Here is a 6,976-nt window from a genome sequence, read left to right as displayed (position 1 = left end):
AAGCGAAGCATAGAGCATACTAAGGATTGAGGATGCTAAGCATTGAGGTTTCTAAGCATTGGGGATTCTACGCGTTGAGGATGCTAAGCACTGAGGATTCTAAGCATTGACGTATCTAAGCTAAGCATTGAGGATTCTAAGCATTCAGGTTTCTAAGCAGTAAGGATTCTGAGCTAAGCACTGAGGATGCTACGTATTGAGGTTTCTAAGCATTAAGGACTCTGTGCATTAAGGTTTCTAATCAGTGAGGATTCTAATCATTGAGGATTCTAAGCATTGAGGATTCTAAGCATTGGGGATTCTAGGCCAAGCACTGAGTTTTCTAATCTTTGAGGTTTCTAAACATTAAGGCCTCTATGCACTGAGGTTTGTAAGCATTAGGGATGCTAAGCATTGAGGTTTCAGAGCAATAAAATTTCTAAGCAATGATGGTTCTACGCATTGAGGTTTCTATACAATGCATGGAGGATGCTAAGCATTGAGGTTCCTAAGCAGTGAGGATTCTGAGCTTTGAGGATTCTAAGCTAAGCATTGAGGATGCTAAGCATTGAGGATGCTAAGCATTGAGGATTCTAAGCATTGTGGTTTCTAAGCTAAGCATTGAGGATGCGAAGCATTGAGGATTCTAACTATTGAGGATTCTAAGCAATGCATGGAGGATGCTAAGCATTGAGGATTCTAAGCATTGAGGATTCTAAGCATTGAGGATTTTAAGCATTGAGGATTCTAAGCATTGAGGATGCTAAGTATTGAGGTTTCTAAGCATTAAGGACTCTGAGCATTGAGATTTGTAAGCATTTGGGATGCTAAGCAATGAGGTTTCAAACAATAAAATTTCTCAGCATTGAGGTTTGTAAGCATTGAGGATTCTAAGCATTGAGGATTCTAAGCTAAGCATAGAGCATACTAAGGATTGAGGATGCTAAGCATTGAGGTTTCTAAGCATTGGGCATTCTACGCGTGGAGGATGCTAAGCACTGAGGATTCTAAGTACTGAGGTTTCTAAGCATTAAGGACTCTGTGCATTGAGGTTTCTAAGCATTGAGGATCCTGAGCTTTGAGGATTCTAAGATATGCATTGAGGATGCTAAGGATTGAGGATGCTAAGCATTGAGGATGCTAAGCATTGAGGTTTCTAATCTTAGCATTGAGGATTCTAAGCATTCAGGTTTCTAAGCAGTGAGGATTCTAAGCTAAGCTCTGAGGATGCTAAGTATTGAGGTTTCTAAGCAATAAGGACTCTGTGCATTGAGGATTCTAAGCATTGAGGATTCTAAGCAGTGAGGATTCTAAGCAGTGAGGATTCTAAGCATTGAGGATTCTAAGCATTGAGGATTCTAAGCATTGAGGTTTCTAAGCGAAGCATTGAGGATGCTAAGCATTGAGGATGCTAAGCATTGAGGATTCTAATCATTGAGGATGCTAAGCATTGAGGATGCTAAGCATTGAGGATGCTAAGCATTGAGGATTCTAAGCATTGTGTATTCTCAGCTCTGCATTGAGGATTCTAAACATTGAGGATGTTAAGCATTGTGGATTCTAAGCATTGAGTTTTCTAAGCTAAGCATTGAGGATGCTAAGCATTGAGGATGCTAAGCATTGAGGATTCTAACTATTGAGGATTCTAAGCAATGCATGGAGGATGCTAAGCACTGAGGATTCTAAGCTATGCATAGAGGATTCTAAGCATTGAGGATTCTAAGCCAAGCATTGAGTTTTCTAATCTTTGATGATTCTAAGCATTAAGGCCTCTATGCATTGAGGTTTGTAAGCATTTGGGATGCTAAGAAATGAGGTTTCAAACAATAAAATTTCTCAGCATTGAGGTTTGTAAGCATTGAGGATTCTAAGCATTGAGGATTCTAAGCTAAGCATAGAGCATACTAAGGATTGAGGATGCTAAGCATTGAGGTTTCTAAGCATTGGGGATTCTACGCATTTGAGGATGCTAAGCACTGAGGATTCTAAGCATTGAGGTTTCTAAGCAGTGAGGATTCTAAGCTAAGCACTGAGGATGCTATGTATTGAGGTTTCTAAGCATTAAGGACTCTGTGCATTGAGATTTCTAAGCATTGAGGATCCTGAGCTTTGAGGATTCTAAGATATGCATTGAGGATGCTAAGCATTGAGGATGCTAAGCATTTAGGATGTTAAGCATTGAGGACTCTAAGCATTGAGGATTCTCAGCTATGCATTGAGAATTCTAAACATTGAGGATGTTAAGCATTGAGGATTCTAAGCATTTAGTTTTCTAAGCTAAGCATTGAGGATGCTAAGCATTGAGGATGCTAAGCATTGAGGATTCTAAGCATTGAGGATTCTAAGCACTGAGGTTTCTAAGCAAAGCATTGAGGATTCTAAGCATTATGGATGCTAAGCATTGAGGATGCTAAGCATTGAGGATGCTAAGCATTCAGGATTCTAAGCATTGAGGATTCAAAGCATTGAGGATGCTAAGCATTGAGGATGCTAAGCATTGAGGATGTTAAGCATTGAGGATTCTAAGCTTTGAGGATGCTAAGCATTGAGGATTCTAAGCATTGAGGATTCTAAGCATTGAGGATTCTAAGCATTGAGGATGCTAAGCATTGAAAATGCTAAGCATTGAGGTTTCTAAGCACCAAGGATTCTGAGCTTTGAGGATTCTATGCTAAGCAATGAGGATGCTAAGCAATGAGGATGCTAAGCATTGAGGATGCTATGCATTGAGGATGCTAAGCATTGAGGATTCTAAGCATTGAGGATTATAAACTATGTAATGAGGATGCTAAGCATTGAGGATTCTAAGTATTGAGGTTTCTAAGCTAAGCATTGAGGATGCGAAGCATTGAGTATTCTAACTATTGAGGATTCTAAGCAATGCATGGAGGATTCTAAGCATTGAGGATTCTAAGCATTGAGGATTCTAAGCCAAGCATTGAGTTTTCTAATCTTTGAGGTTTCTAAGCATTAAGGCCTCTATGCATTGAGGTTTGTAAGCATTGAAAATTCTAAGCAATGAGGTTTCAAACAATAAAATTTCTCAGCATTGAGGTTTGTAAGCATTGAGGATTCTAAGCACTGAGGATTCTAAGCATTGAGTTTTCCAAGCAGTGAGGATTCTAAGCTAAGCACTGAGGATGCTAAGTGTTGAGGTTTCTAAGCATTAAGGACTCTGTGCATTGAGGATTCTAAGCATTGAGGATTCTAAGCATTGAGGATTCTAAGCAGTGAGGATTATAAGCAGTGAGGATTCTAAGCAATGAGGATTCTAAGCATTGAGGATTCTAAGCATTGAGGTTTCTAAGCGAAGCATTGAGGATGCTAAGCATTGAGGATGCTAAGCATTGAGGATGCTAAGCATTGAGGTTTCTAAGCTTAGCATTGAGGATTCTAAGCATTGAGGATTCTAAGCATTCAGGTTTCTAAGCTGTGAGGATTCTAAGCTAAGCAATGAGGATGCTAATTATTGAGGTTTCTAAGCATTAAGGACTCTGTGCATTGAGGTTTCAAAGCAGTGAGGATTCTAAGCAGTGAGGATTCTAAGCAGTGAGGATTCTAAGCAGTGAGGATTCTAAGCTTTGAGTATTCTAAGCTAGGCATTGAGGATTCTAAGCATTGAGGATGCTAAGCATTGAGGATGCTAAGCATTGAGGATTCTAAGCAATAAAATTTCTAAGCAATGAGGATTCTACGCATTGAGGATTCTAAGCATTGAGGATGCTAAGCATTGAGGATGCTAAGCATTGAGGATGCTTTAGCATTGAGGATTCTAAGCACTGAGGATGCTAAGCAATGAGGATGCTAAGCAATGAGGGTGCCAAGCATTGAGGATGCTAAGCATTGAGGTTTCTAAGCTCAGCATTGAGGATTCTAAGCATTGACGATTCTAAGCTATGCATTGAGGATGCTAAGCATTGAGGATGCGAAGCCTTGAGGTTTCTAAGCTCAGCATTGAGGATTCTAAGCATTGAGGATTCTAAGCCTTCTGGTTTCTAAGCAGTGAGGATTCTAAGCTAAGCACTGAGGATGCTAAGTATTGAGGTTTCTAAGCATTAAGTACTCTGTGCATTGTGGTTTCTAAGCATTGAGGATCCTGAGCTTTGAGGATTCTAAGATATGCATTGAGGATGCTAAGGATTGAGGATGCTAAGCATTGAGGATGCTAAGAATTTAGGATTCTAAGCATTGAGGATTCTAAGCATTGAGGATTCTAAGCAATGAGGATGCTAAGCATTGAGGATGCTAAGCATTGAGGATTCTAAGCATTGAGGATTCTAAGCCAAGCATTGAGGTTTCTAATCTTTGAGGTTTCTAAACATTAAGGCCTCTATGCACTGAGGTTTGTAAGCATTAGGGATGCTAAGCATTGAGGTTTCAGAGCAATAAAATTTCTAAGCAATGAGGATTCTACGCATTGAGGTTTCTAAGCAATGCATGGAGGATGCTAAGCATTGAGGTTCCTATGCAGTGAGGATTCTGAGCTTTGAGGATTCGAAGCTAAGCAATGAGGATGCTAAGCAATGAGGATGCTAAGCAATGAGGATGCTAAGCATTGAGGATGCTAAGCATTGAGGATTCTAAGCATTGATGTTTCTAAGCTAATCATTGAGGATGCGAAGCATTGAGGAGTCTAACTATTGAGGATTCTAAGCAATGCATGGAGGATTCTAAGCATTGAGGACTCTAAGCATTGAGGATTCTAAGCAGTGAGGATTCTAATCTAAGCATTGAGGATTCTAAGCATTGAGGATTCTAAGCTATGCATGGAGGATTCTAAGCATTGAGGATTCTAAGCATTGAGGATTCTAAGCCAAGCATTGAGTTTTCTAATCTGTGAGGTTTCTATGCATTAAGGCCTCTATGCATTGAGGTTTGTAAGCAATTGGGATGCTAAGCAATGAGGTTTCAAACAATAAAATTTCTCAGCATTGAGGTTTGTAAGCATTGAGGATTCTAAGCCTTGAGGATTCTAAGCTAAGCATAGAGCATACTAAGGATTGAGGATGCTAAGCATTGAGGATTCTACGCGTTGAGGATGCTAAGCACTGAGGATTCTAAGCATTGAGATTTCTAAGCAGTGAGGATTCTAGGCTAAGCACTGAGGATGCTAAGTATTGAGGTTTCTAAGCATTAAGGACTCTGTGCATTGAGGATTCTAAGCATTGAGGATTCTAAGCATTGAGGATTCTAAGCATTCAGGTTTCTAAGCTAAGCATTGAGGATGCTAAGCATTGAGGATGCTAAGCATTGACGATTCTAAGCATTGAGGATGCTAAGCATTGAGGATTCTAAGCATTGAGGATTCTAAGCAATGAGGATTCTAAGCATTGAGGTTTCTAATCTAAGCTTTGACGATGCTAAGCATTGAGGATACTAAGCATTGAGGATTCTAAGCATTGCGGATTCTAAGCATTGAGGATTCTAAGCATTGAGGTTTCTAAGCATTGAGGATTCTAAGCATTGAGGATGCTAAGCATTGAGGATGCTAAGCATTGAGGATTCTAAGCATTGCAGATTCTAAGCATTGAGGATTCTAAGCATTGAGGATTCTAAACATTGAGGATGCTAACCATTGAGGATTCTAAGCTATGTAATGAGGATGATAAGCATTAAGGATGCTAAGCGTTGAGGATTCTATGCATTGAGGATTCTAAGCATTGAGGATTCTAAGCATTGAGGATTCTAAGCATTGATGATTCTAAGCATTGAGGTTTCTAAGCATTGAGGATTCTAAGCATTGAGGATTCTAAGCATTGAGGATTCCAAGCATTGAGGATTCTAAGCATTGAGGATTCTAAGCTAAGCATTGAGGATTCTAAGCATTGAGGATTCTAAGCATTGAAGATTCTAAGCATTGAGGATTCTAAGCAAGGCATTGAGGATTCTAAGCTAGGCATTGAGGATTCTAAGCATTGAGGATTCTAAGCATTGAGGATTCTAAGCATTGAGGTTTCTAAGGCAAGCATTGAGGATTCTAAGCATTGAGGATTCTTAGCATTGAGGATTCTAAGCATTGAGGATTCTAAGCATTGAGGAGTCTAAGCATTGAGGATTCTAAGCAGTGAGGATTCTAATCATTGAGGATTCTAAGCTAGGCATTGAGGATTCTAAGCATTGAGGATGCTAAGCATTGAGGATTCTAAGCATTGAGGTTTCTAAGCTAAGCATTGAGGATTCTAAGCATTGAGGATTCTAAGCATTGAGGATTCTAAGCATTGAGGATGCTAAGCATTGAGGATGCTAAGCATTGAGGATGCTTTAGCATTGAGGATTCTAAGCACTGAGGATCTAAGCATTGAGGATGCTAAGCATTGAGGATGCTAAGCATTGAGAATGCTAAGCATTGAGGATACTAAGCGTTGACGATTCTAAGCATTGAGGATTCTAAGCTATGTAATGAGGATGCTAAGCATTGAGGATGCTAAGCATTGAGGATTCTAAGCACTGAGGATTCTAAGCTATGCATGGAGGATTCTAAGCATTGAGGATTCTAATCATTGAGGATTCTAAGCCAAGCATTGAGTTTTTTAATCTTTGAGGTTTCTAAGCATTAAGGCCTCTATGCATTGAGGTTTTTTAGCATTTGGGATGCTAAGCAATGAGGTTTCAAACAATAAAATTTCTCAGCATTGAGGTTTGTAAGCGTTGAGGATTCTAAGCATTGAGGATTCTAAGCTAAGCATAGAGCATACTAAATATTGAGGATGCTAAGCATTGAGGTTTCTAAGCATTGGGGATTCTACGCGTTGAGGATGCTAAGCACTGAGGATTCTAAGCATTGAGGTTTCTAAGCAGTGAGGATTCTAACCATTGAGGATTCTAAGCATTGAGGATTCTAAGCATTGAGGATTCTAAGTATTGAGGATTCTAAGAATTGAGAATTCTAAGCATTGAGGTTTCTAAGCACTGAGGTTTCTAAGCATTGAGGATTCTAAGCATTGAGGATGCTAAGCATAGAGGATGCTAAGCATTGAGGATTCTAAGCATTGAGGAT

This window comes from Coturnix japonica, unplaced genomic scaffold (genome assembly GCF_054131305.1).
Source record: "Coturnix japonica strain WE unplaced genomic scaffold, WE-NBRP24 Scf040, whole genome shotgun sequence".
Taxonomy (NCBI): domain Eukaryota; kingdom Metazoa; phylum Chordata; class Aves; order Galliformes; family Phasianidae; genus Coturnix; species Coturnix japonica.
Note: the sequence above shows the minus strand (reverse complement) of the source record.